General features: G+C 42.0%; 1 long non-coding RNA gene across 1 annotated transcript; it reads left to right on the top strand.

Annotated features, from left to right (window-relative positions):
- On the top strand, positions 1–13,061 carry LOC147207688 (uncharacterized). The gene is made up of 3 exons (XR_015100582.1): positions 1–122; positions 1,913–1,966; positions 12,901–13,061. It is a non-coding gene; the product is annotated as an uncharacterized LOC147207688 (long non-coding RNA).
- Positions 13,062–13,565: the final 504 nt, after the last annotated feature.

Here is a 13,565-nt window from a genome sequence, read left to right as displayed (position 1 = left end):
TACAGGAACACGGGCACTTGGCTGCTGTGGAGAAACATGCTCACATTTATCAGCGCACTCCAGAAAGAGCAGCTCACGCCACATGTGCAGCAGATCCTTAATGGCTAAACAGGGCCTAAGATGTAAGTAATCCTTACAACTGTACTTTGGAAATTGACGGACTCCCCAAGAGTGTGCTTTTTCTTGACTTCAAGCTAGCATGGCTGCAACTGGTGTGTCAAGATAACACTGCACCATGTCAGCACGCGCACCGATAGTCTTATCTGCCCATTTATCACAGTTGAATTGGAACCAGCCTTGCCTGAAACCTGCTTTCAGACTTTGCTCGGGTGGTTCGGAACGCACGACGGCGATACTGAGTTCAGTAGGGGGGTGGAGCGGCAAATGTATTCAGGTAATAAGGACAAATGTCACGGTGACATGCTAAGGTGCTGCCACATTAGCCTACACGCGGCACGTCTTGTTCTCATGCTGCCTCAGCAAACCCACGCTAAATTATCACCCCCCCCCCCCCCCCCCCCCCCACATCCGGAAGAATGTAAGTTCCTCCGGCTTTAAATAGCCTCAAATGAGATCTCGCATGATGGCGAAAGCTAAAAAATGCATTAGAGTGCAAGATGTGGCGGGCTCCATGAGGCTGTCCACGTAAGCTGTTTGCACACAATCCAGCCCTGATGTCTTCTGTCAGAGCTCATTTGGGTAAACACGAATGTGGACATGAGGAAGCGAGGTGACAGGTGCATGATTGAGCTACTTAAAAACAGACACTCTGCTCATCTCCCAGGGTCGCTGCTGTCTTTCTTCTCTCTGCACATTATATGCTCACTTTCATCTCTCGCCGTGCTTTTTTTCAAAGGTAAGCTTTTCGCGATGCAACTTAATTGGAAGGAAGTTTCAAAAGATTGGAATAATCACTTCGTTACCATTCACAGATAAAAATCGCCTTTGCTGGGCGTGTGTGGTCGACTTTGCCACCTTTTCAACTTCTTTGCTTTATGAGCGGGTCCGCTTAGACGAGATGGGTAATAGATAAACATAAAATATGCATCTAGATCTTCTGCTTGGGCAAGTGGACTGAATCTGTATGAATGGCTAATGTGTTGCCGTGACGGCAAGCAACTAGATTGATCACTCATTACGATATCTGCTCCATTGGCCATTAACACCCGCAAGGAGCCTAAGTGTAGGCCCCATCACACACCAAGGTTAAATTGAGAGTGAAGAAGCAACTGTGTGCGTGTGTTTGGGTGTGTGAATGTGTGTGTGTGTGTGTGTGTGTGTGAAGGGGTAATGACTGCTGCATGATCCACTCATGGCCAACTATTGGTTGCAGGAACTAAAAGATGGGCGGTAAACACCAGACCTACAATACAGTACATGATTCCAGTTCCTCACAGGGGGAGGCTGTGCTCTGCGTTTATCCCACTCACTTACCACATTAAGACACAATGCGGCACTTACAAAAAGCAACTATTTACCCAGATGGCTGCTTAGGTGGGACCTTGGCCTCCAGGTGTGTGAGCATGAAGTCACCATGTTCCGCTTGGAAGGATACAGCTCAAAAACTCTGATGTGATCGTGTGACATAATAGCTGTGTAACATTGTGCAATGAATTTAACAAAGAAGAGACAACCAGAAAAGTAGACAAAGGACAAAAATGTACTCGTCTGTAACTGTAGTCACGCTCAACAAAATGCTCCGATACTAAACCACTGATACTATATTATGAGTCTGCCATATATCTCACGGGCAGGTTGAGGAGGAGCCATGTCAACCATGTGGAGATACTTAAAAGATGACAACACTTTATTAGTCAATTGATCTACAGTATGCTTCGCAAAATGGATGATGGCCTCAACTTCAGTGGCGGGTCATGCGATAAGCACTAAGTTTCTCATGTCTCGTTGCCAGCTTCCTTCTGCACTGCTCGGTACTAGCCGAGAAAACCGCTCTCCTGTCAATAAGGTAACACTGCATCTATATTCCTACTTCTATATACACCAGACTTGATGTTCTCTGTCTCTTATCTACTCATTTTATTTTGTGTCCTCGAGAGAACTGATTCTCAAACTGTTTGCCATGACATACAGTGTGTCGTGAGAGCGCGTTAGGTGTGCCGTGGGAAGATATCCGAAATCAGCATGTTTTTGGTAATTAATCTATGCCAACCTCCGAAATTAAAAGGTAGAACAATCAAATGCTCTTCCACTAGATGGCAGAAGGTACATAATTAACCTGTTCATCCACATTTTGTGAATCTTTTTTTTTTTTTGCAAAGTGATGTGCCAAGACAGTTTTTTTTCCCCCAATGTGAAGTATGTGCCTTAGCTCAATAAAGGTTGGGAACCACAACTCTAGAGTTCAGACTGACACAGCTCATAACTAAAATGCCTTGTGCGACATGCTCCATTTAACTGAAATGTGGAGCAAGACTCACATGCAATTGGAATTTCAAACGTTAGCAATGACAAGTGTGTTAATCTAAAAGGTGTTAGTGAAATTTATGACACGTCTGAGAAAAGTTTGTTGTTTTCAAAAACATTTGAACAAAATAAAAACACATTTTAATCACAATTGCAACACAGTGGCAAAATCGATCTTAGTAGTTTGCATTGGCGAGTACTGAAAGGTATGTACTTGTAAAAAAAAAAATAGACAGTAGAATGAAAGGCTTGAGCATAACGAGGAATGGCTGATGTAACAATGAAAATGCCAAAAGTGTATTGAACGAAAAGGTACTTGGTGAAAACAGGGCGAAACTTTGAACTCCTGCCTTTAAAATAACCAGTATAAAAAGCCAGATCAGCACTTGTACACCCAACAATATGTCAAAGGACTAACCACACCCAACACTGTAGGGCTGTTGTCAAAAGAAGCGAAAATGTAATTAAGTCCATCTATGACAGCTGCACGCACACATTTCTCTATTTCCCCTCTTTGCATCACTTGTATTTGGTCTCTAATGCACACCCGACACACGCACACACACCAAAGTGAATTTACTCGCATTACACACAGCACATTGAACCCGCCAATCACCCGAAACTGCAACCGCCTGCATTCCTTTAGAAATTAACAGCGCACCTGAAACACAGCAGGTAATGAATCATAATAGAAGACTGTAAAAAATAATAATAAATAAATTAAGAAACATACAAATTAAAAGCAATTAAATACAGAAGAATGTAAAAAATTAAACAGTTTTGCCCACATTTTTTTCTTTAATTCAATGCACATTGTACTGCTCCTTTTGGTTTGCACACCTTGGCCACCTGGAACTGTGTAATACAGACATAAAGACACATATGAGGTTTCATATTCAACTCCATAAGATGCAGTCATTTTTCCACAAAAGATAACCCATTCTAAAATGAAAGACAGTCAAGAAAGGTTCATTACCGCCATTATATGAAAAGGGAAAATTGGTTCAAAATCCAGACGAAGATCGACAGATTGCATTTGACCTTAAACGTTGCACTGAATGGAGATTAGAATTTCAAAAGGCTGACTATTCAAATCAAATTCCTGCCCAAAGCGCAATGTTTCTTTGAGGAAGGGGGGGGGGGGGGGGGGGGTCAGGGAACAGGGTCACAGGGCCTATGAATTTCGTACTGAGAAGTCTGAGATGCTGATGTTGACATGAAGCCTGTTTACGCCACTGAGTTCCCCTCTGAAAAGAACTCACACGGGATGCAGGGACCCCTATTCAAGGCCTCCCAAATGGAATAGCATCCTCCACGGGAGAGAACCGAGACACTCCCTGCCAAGGCAATGGGGAAGTCCCTCTGCTGATAATAACAGTCCACAGGGGGAACAACCTCCGTGGGCACCAGGCCAGACAACTTTCAATCAAACTACCACTCCTCTATGTCCCGTTTTTGTTGTTGTTGTTGCCATGCCCCTTCACCCCCCTCTCCCCATGCCTTTCCCTTTCTCAGATTTCCTTTCCTTTACAGTTTGCACACTCTAGAGAAATCTCCAGCTCAGAGACCCTCGCAGTGAACATAATGGCCGTGGTGCTCCGACAAGGACGGGTCAGGACACAGATGAAGGCAAACATCAAATAGCGAAATGTGATTGGAAAGCATTCGGCATTTCTACTTCAATCCTATTAGCAGCAGATACACAAAGATTTGAAATATTCATTCCCATTAGCACATTAGATTGGAACAATCATAAATTATGGATTCCTTTTGGTACATAATTAGCAATTACCAATACGATGTTGATGATAATAATACTTTATGGCTGAGCAACGGTAAAAAAAAAAGTAATTGCTGTGAGAGTGACGTGCTTTCTACTCTAATTTTAATTTAGCACTTTGAGTCTCAAGCACCCATGCATCAGTGCAAAAAAAGAAAAAAAAACATTTGGAATTGTGAATACAAAGCACAGTTACCAATTATATTCACCAATTTACCCGCTGTCAAAAAAGTCACAAAACCCAAAAGTGACGGGTATGAAATCTTGTTCAATGTTTCAGCATTGTTAAGTGTTGCATGCAGACGGGTTCTGTGTAATGATAATTGTATTATGTGATGTCGTGCCGCTTGGTTAATAGAGGCTGCTCGGATGCCACGGCACCACACATGGTGGCCACCACACACCTTTACTTGAAGACAAAAAAAGCTCTGATTCAATGCAATCAAGAGAACCATGGTGGGGCACAAACCTCCAGCGCCCCGGGATGCCCAATGACATCTCCCGGTTTGGGCTTGAGACATACAACACCTTGGTGATTTCATCGAGTCAAAAAAAGTCAACTTCCGATCAAGTTAAGCTTGTCAAAGTTGACTTGCACCTCTGCGATTTTAAAGGTAAATTTGCAAAGATTAGTAGCTAGCATTATTTTGTCATTGCGTAACTGACCTAAATTAATTGTGTGTTTGCACTGTCATGTCCAACATTGAGGTGGCACACTGAAGTATGGCACCTCACACAACTCAGTGGAACAACAAAACTCTGCAATTTAGTTTTGTGCTTTCATCTGATTATTCTGTGATTTTTCATTATTTCAGAAAAAAAAGTCCAATTCCTTCCCAAATGGACCGTGTTCGGCTTGAGAGGGTTGGCAGTACTGCAGCATATTTAACCATTTAATTGTTACATAATTGTAATTTGACAAAAATATCTTGCTGTACCAGAAAACCCTACAGGATCAGTAAAGTAGCCTATCCACTCACCTATTGACTATGCTGCTGAGCATCCCCCCTCTATCTATATTTATGAAAACATAACTCCTCATTGTGTAACATGAAACTTGTTTTCGAAAATATATTTTATTATTTTGAATGGCATAGTTATGCATAAATAATAAAACAAATCAACATTTTCTCTCGAGGAATAACATGCCTAATAACTGAGGCATATTGAAATGTGCCACATGCGGTGAGGTCTGAGTGATGGAACATGGGGGGAAATAGTTTTTTTTTTTTTCTTCTGAGAAATGCAGATGTGTCACCATGCAAAACCTTGTAAAAGCGGAAGAGGTAACGCCATGCTTTTTTGCTGTAAGCTGTCTATTAATGAGACATTATTACATCGGGAGTGTTCTGAAATGACAGTTACCAGAGGCACTTCAGGGTTTGCTTGTGTGCACATTCAAATGGACTTGGGAGTGTGGACGCTGCCGACAGCACAAGCTGAATAATACAGGTTTCCAGGATTGTCTTTCTTTCTATCTGTCTTCTTTTTCTTTTTTTTAATGGACAGCATTTTTCACGATGGTCTAGTGATATTAATTTTAAAGAGGAGACGATTAATACATTGTTCTGGTTACGATATGCTAATGTCATGTATACACTCCCTGTTAGTAATAGTTACACCTTCACACCTTCAAATAGCTTTAATGATTAAATCTAATGATCATAAAAACAGTAAAGTGAAAAAGTACCTTTGTTACTTTTAAACCTTTGTGAGAAATTTGCAAAGAACACAGAAATCAGGAAAGGGGGCAAATACTATCTCACAGCACTGTATAAAGCTTGGTATAAACTTAAGATCAAGCACTTTGTATCACAGTCATACATTGAAAAGAAATGCATGTTTCTTGTTTAATTATTCATTCAAACGTAAGCTATAGTGGTTAAAAAAACTAACTAACTAAATGGGTGCAGTAAGGAACCATGAGGGACACCACAGAGCATGAATCGTAACAAAATGAAATGCTCACTGAATCGTTTTTTTTTTCGACAATCATCAACGACGTTCACATTTGTACTCATCATGAACTGTAAAGAAAAACGTTGGCAACACATTTCAAAGGTTGGAGTGCATCCATCTATTCATTCATGACTGCTATATAAATCTTGCGTTGTTTCCTGTTATTTTATTTTCCCATCAAATTAATTGTTAAGACAAAGCACACTTTATTTGCATGTGTTCTTGTGAAGCTTGTCAACGAGAATTATGCAAATCCCACTGATGCCACTGCACATTATTAGGTGATATTAGTCTCAGAGAGTCCATTTGACTCTACAGTATTTCCATTTGCAAGCTGTTTACATTTGCAAGTCACCAAACATGAGTGCGTGTCAACCAGCTGTACGTTTAGCAGGTATTTGCGTGTCCAAGGGTGGTATGGTATAAAAAGAAACCCCAAGACTCATGAAATATAAAACAGCCCATCTTGCTGACGTTATGATCGGAAACATTGTCACACAAAAACACACTCCACATGCAGCGAGCCGCCCACACGAATTCTATACTATTACTTGCAGCTTTTTAAAGTGAAAGGATTTGGGGGTTAAATTCATGTTCAATTACAGTATCTTCTTTCAATGAATAGAACAACAATAACAACAAATACTAATGCGGATACAACCCTTTATACCTGTAGACTTCTGTATGGGTGGTAAGCACATCTGCCTCACAGTCAAGAAATCTGGGTTCAGATCTCTGCTAGAATATGAACGTGGCAGACTTTTAGCTGGTTCTTCCCACGGAAAGTATCCAGCATCCCAGAATTCTCTAATCGAGTCACAGCTCACCCGCTCTATGAGTTCACAAGCTCTCTCGCTGCGGTCAAGCTGACATCCCCAAGAATCTATTTTATCAGTTGAGCCAGAGTGTCGGACACCCGCGGGATGAAAACAACATTCTCTCTTGCACAATGGACTCACTCAAAACTCACCCAACATCCATAATGACCAAGTTTCTCAATTCCGCGGCTGTGCTCGATGTTTTGCTTGCCCCGATGCCTGTAGTGACCCCCATTACCTCTCCCTCTGCTCTTTCTATTCAAGTTGGTTGACAAAGTGAAACGGCAACAAAAACACAAACAAAAACCTTTCCCAAACTCAGACACGCACAGCAAAAAAAAAAAAAAGCCCTTCTAATTAGTTTTAAAAGTAATTGCTCAAAATGATTAGTTGAGCTGGGCCACTTTCCCCGTTAGTTGTGAATTGGAAATATAATTGTAGCGGACAGTAATTGGCCGGCCGCAGACTGTTGGTTATTGTAGTCTTTTGTGGCAGGCTGCATCATTACCAAAGCTTGGGTGCAGTTCAGCATTTGAACTACATTGAGCAAAGAGGAACACAAACAAACATGCACGCAATGCTCTGCTTGCCAATGCCAGCTCTCCATCAACCACTGGGCCTGGTCCAAGGTTCCAACTTGTTTTCCATCATTTCCCCCCGACCATCCCTCTTCTGCTCAACATCCTTTTAGAGACCCAGCCCTCATCACCTGAGTAGCACATGGACTGGTCAATCGGCCTCCATCGGCTGCAGAAGACAGAAAAAACTAGAACGGCATTCAGTCGTGAGCAAAACTCCACCAAGATCAAATTATCAAAAAAAAGAGAGATCAATGTGTCCGTCGGCTTATTGACTACCTCCTGGTTCACGGAAGATGTTATGAATGGGTTGTTGGTGACACCAATGATTTTGGATGCCATGGACAGTTCAACAGATTGTTTCTTGATTCACCGAATGCGTAATTGTGCAAAAAAAAAAAAAAAAAAACAACGGTTCAGTTTGATCAGATGCTGTGGGTACGGACTCGTCTATTCGACAAGTTCTCTTTACCATCCCACAATGACGGATGGAATCTGAAGTCAAATGACATGTTTTAGCATTAACAACATCAACACCATGCAGAAATCTGCAAGGGGTGGGCCTGCATAGCAAACTTGCATCAATGTCTCAAGTGAGTGAAAATATTCGACTAAAAATTAGACGACTTGCACAATATGCAAATCTATGCTTAAATACAATAAAAGCACAGCGCTATGCATGCTCACCCAAAAAGGCACTTGCAAATGCTAACTAATTAAAAGCCGAAATCCTCACACCAGCAAACGATAAGCAAACTTACTATATGCTGTCATGTCTGCTTAGATGATGAAAGGAGGATGACCAGTACTTGAACAACAACTTCTCCATTGTGAAAATCAACAGCTACGGTCTGACATAACCGTGACCCCAAAAAATAGATAAATTAAATTTATGAAATTAAATTACTTTATTTGAAAGCGACAGTAATTCATCTGTGACTTCAAGAACGTAGAGCCCAGAAAATCCTCATGTAAAATGAGCGGCATTCATGTCTTTAAATTGGAAAAACAACCCTAAAATCTGCAGGCATGCACCTTTTGCTTTTCGATTGTGTATGTGTGCGTGTGTGTGTATGTGCGCTCTCTTTTATTGCCTGGCTCGCTCACTGTCTGTTTATGTTTGTTGTGCAGTTTCCTTTGCTAAATTGTCTGGAAGCAGAACAGGCCTCATCAGTAAACCAGGCAGAAAGGCCTCGGTATCCCGCTACAGGATCCAGGACATGCCAGGGGGACCACACACACACACACACACACAAGCACCTTCTTCCTCCTGACTCACATACGGCAACAATCTAATTGGCCAAACGTAGTACAGAACGACCAACATACACAGTAATGCGGTGTTGCTTTAGATGACAAAGCACACAAGCCACTTTGCGCAAAGATTTTGAAACAAAAACATGTTTATCTGCCAATTCCTCTTTTCAGCTCGCTGTTATGCAAATAGAGATATAGGTCAGGCCTGTCGGACTGAGGCCTCTGTCATCCTGTGAATCACTCTTTGCCTGAGGACACAGGTCCCATAGCTTTCCATTATGACCCTCAATGAGTCTGTAAAGCAAAGGCCCCAACCCCCTCCATCACCACCACATTGCATATACACATAATTCCATCCACCCACACCATTAGTGAGGGGGAACAAGTATTAGTTGTTTCGTGCCTTTGGGTGGAGCAACATGAAAGACAGGCCGGTATTTATGTAAAAGAGATCACTTACTCTCGCTCTAGAATTTAAAGACCTTTCAAGCACACTCAAGATGAATTTTTCCGACTTTTCCAGCATCCTATAGTTATATCCATCCATCCATTTTTTGATCCGCTTGATCCAAACAAGTGTCGTGGGGCATACTGGAGCCTATCCCAGCTGTCTTCGAGCAGTAGGCGGGGGATACCCCCTAACTGGGAGCCAGCTAATCGCAGGGCACACAGAGACAAACAACCATCCACGTTCACACTCACACCTCGGGACAATGTTGAGGGTTCAGTGAGCCCGCCATGCATGTTTTTGGAATGTGGAAGTAAATCGGAGTACCTGGAGAAAGCCCGCACAGGCACAGGGAGGACATGCAAACTCCACATCGGAAGGCCGGAGCTGAACCTATCGCTATAGTAAATGTTTTCATGTAGATACATACACAGTTACAAGAAAATGCTTCATTTGTTTCTATGTAGGAAATGACACATTAACAAACACTTAAACAACACACACCATTATTATCGATAGCATATGAGCAGACTGAATGACTAACTCATGATTTTACTTGACCACAATGACAATGTAGTTTTTGCGCTATAAAGCAAGAATGGCGCCCGCAAACCTTTCGAACTGGCCTGACATTTTCCAATCCCACTCATGTTCATCATACAAAACACAAAGTGTATTGACAATAAGCAGCTCAATAGGCCTCCAATACAATCTGCCAAGTATGGATCTCTGGAGGTGGACGTGTATCGGATCAGGAGGGAAGTACTCACCTCAAAGCTCAGAAGCTGGGGGAGCAGAGTTGGAGAATGCAGAACCGGCCCAATTGAAGCTGTTCAGTCATGTTCACACACCGTCTAAGAGCCATGAGGGCTCCCCCCACCCCACCCCAATAGCCCCTCGCTTTCTCTCGGAGTGATCAAACAACACCTGTGATGTCTTAATTAAAAAGTACTATCAGGCTTGATTAAAAGGAGAGAATGATCAGAAGGGTGTGTCAATGAAAGGAGAAACTCTCTCATCAGCTAACGCCAACAGTGTTGCATGTGAGGCCAAGGGGCTGAGAAATTGCAAAGGACGTAATTAGATGACTGCATCAATGCAAAGATAGTTGGGAGAGCGCCAAAAGGGTGATTTGACGCATGAGGCAATGGGTGCTGCATGCAAATACATTTCCAGTCCAAGCTTTTCAGGTATGCAGTTTGGAATTATCAGTCAAAAATGACAACGTATCATATTTTAGCACACTCCACTGAACAGGGTGGCTGAATCCAAAATACTTGGTTGAAATACGGCAGCAACTTTTTCCAAGCTTTTATGTTCTGCATCGTGGATACAAAAACAAACAAAGCAGACCGTCGCCAAAGGCGAGCGGCTCTTTACCCATATGCTCTTTTTATTTCACGTCTGCACTTCTGAAGGAGTTGGATTCTGTGTCCAACATTTTTCCACCCCAATTGTCCCATTTGGTGTCTCCATTGCTCAAGTCCTTTGGAACAGCTTGCAAAACTGCAAGCGTTGGGAAAAAATCATCTGCATAAGTCAGCACAGCTACCGTCGTGGTAATGTTTAGGATTCGGACTAATTACAATGTTTCTTGACTGGAACCTCATCCATCCAGTCGTCCATCAATTTTCTATGCCATTTGTCCTCATTTGAGTTACGGATATCCCCAAAACTTTGGGCGAGCAGTGGCGCTCACCATGTGTTGGTCACGCAGCCATTGACACCTGTGGGCCATGGATAATTGTATGTCTTCAAATGGCCTCAGCATGTTGGGTTGCAAGTTTTTAACAATAAATGCTTCCACTGCACTAGTTTACCTGTGCTTATTTAAAGCAGCACAGGGGTGTCCTGAAGCATTCTCTATAGATATATTTCACATAATATGAAAATTCACGGCACACTACTTAGCAAAACAATTGACAAAAAGTGGATACATAAGTTAAAAATGTTGCCATCTAGTCGAACAACTTTTGATTGTTCTGCCTGTTACTATAAAGGTGGTTGGCACAGATCAATTAACAAAACATTTTTGGGGGGGGGGGGGGTTAAATAAATTTTCGGTCAAAATAATTGACAGTGGACAACCCCCCGCGGCACACTTGATCATCTCTCACGGCACACTATAATGTGCCACGGGAATCACTGACCTATTGTTACGTTTTCATATCGTGTCTAGCAATATCCGGAGACGTACAGAGAACAAGCTTGGTATTGAGTAAGTATTGGTAACTTGCTTGTATTTCCTTTAACCCTTTCAGGGAAAGTGGTTATTACAGTGGACAGCTTCTCATGTTATCAGGTTACTAGTTAACAATATTGGTGCAGGAAAGTGCAAGAATCTGTTTCAAGCAACGTGCGCAGACAGTCAAAAGTGTGTCAACAGTTTTCATTCCCTCGTCGCTGTATTCAGTCAAACCAAAACTGATCTACAGCAGGGATTTCAATGAAGCCGGTACTACTTCAAATTCTCCCTTCAAATCCTCAGCTCTTGTGAGAAGTTTTATCGCATCCTTGAGCTGCACTCGGAAGCTGGTTACATTTGTGAGTGGCTGAGCATGCAACAGGCACACACACGCACGTAGCATGACTGCAAAGTGAATTACGAAACAAAAAAATACATATAAAATATAAATAAATCCTTTTTTAGTATGACTGTAGCTTTTAAGGTCAGCACACACACCTCAGCCTTGCTAAAATCTCACTCCTAGGGTTGCAAGGGGGTGGAAAATATACAGAAAATTTCAATGTTAATTTCCATGGGATGTTCGGGCCGAGAATTTGGTAACTATTCCAAATTAAAGACTCCATGGAATTTATAATGGGCAACTAGGAATTGAGGGTACTATAATGGAAAAGTATATTCAATCTTAAATAGAAACATGTTTTCACAAGCAGATGGTCTCTTTGCAAAATAAAATACTCTCATTCCCTACTTGCACAGGCATTCCAGTGCCTTGATTACTTATTTTTTCACTTGAGTGGCGGTGTATGCCAGGTTTGATCACGCCACAATTTTTTCTTCTTGCAAAATGAAGCCAAACAAGCAACTGTCAATTCACTGCCCTGAGAATGAAATTACCTGAATAAGTACGACTATTCGGAGGTACGCTAAATATTTTTCTCAACTATACTTGAAATTCCCTTCTAAGTGTCTACCTTAATAAATTCCTCCAATTTTGAATACTGTATTGACGGAATTTTGCCACCCTCGTGGCTAATAAACTGCTGTTATTCTGCCTACTTGTTGCCAATTTAACATGACTACCATGAAAACCCAGCATCATTTTGTAGGTGCAACTGAAATGATTTATTCATCATCATTCCTTCAAACCGTTAAAAAATGAAAGAGCTCCAGCAATAGGGCAAGCGGACACACCAAGACTACTTGTGTCAGCATTTCAGCCTAACACTGGCACCGTGTTGACACGCAGCAGATGAATATTAAACCTTGAGAAACAAAGACATGCTTGAAGCAAAAAGCCCACGTAAAGATTTTTTTTTCTTCCCAGCTGCAAACACACACGCACGCTCTCTCACAATCTTGAGCATCACTCCCAGCAGGCACAATCACACTCAGGCAGATAATTCAGTGTCACACGGAGCCTTGTCGCTGACCCTCTGGCCCCCCTCCAGACAGAGGAAGCAGCTGGACGGGGACCCACGGCTGCCTGGAACACACTTCCCTAAGGGAGCTGGGACGAAGAAGTGTCCCTCTCTGCCTCGGAGAATGACCAGCTGAGCTTCGGCAGCTCACCATGTGAATGTACTCTTATGCTTCGTGTAAAGAAGAGCAGTGGGCCTTTAAGAAATGACAGCAGCAGTACAGCAGCACTTTTTTTGCAGCAGCAGCAGTCAGCAGGCTGATGAATACATTATGATATCAAAACCTGCAGGGGTTTTCTTGCCACTGCTCAGAAGCTCTTCAGTCAGCCCCTGCTGAAAGTTGTACCTGAATGAGTACGCTAAAATGTGTTTCGGTATTTGGAAAATACTGAGGTAATTTAAGTGTGCCATTTGAATTTCTTAATAGAAAAAAAACACTCAAATATTAAATGATCTACAAAGGCTACATAATATAAACTTGGGAAAAAAAATTGAAATTCACCCTAGATTTAAAAAGAACACGATAAATGCTAATGTACTCTGTGAACCTCAGTTTTTTTGGGTTTTTTTTGCATTGTTCCGCTCCGTGGTAAACGAAGTCCTCACTAAGTGCTTATTAATATTGTATGCTTGAATGGTAAATGTTAACATATTTCCAATGGCCTCGGTAGCCTAACAAATAATTAATCAACGGG

The sequence above is a fragment of the Hippocampus guttulatus genome, chromosome 3, assembly GCF_054856545.1.
Source record: "Hippocampus guttulatus isolate MCC_2025c chromosome 3, RoL_Hgut_1.0, whole genome shotgun sequence".
Taxonomy (NCBI): domain Eukaryota; kingdom Metazoa; phylum Chordata; class Actinopteri; order Syngnathiformes; family Syngnathidae; genus Hippocampus; species Hippocampus guttulatus.
This window is presented reverse-complemented; position numbering and strand designations above follow the sequence as displayed.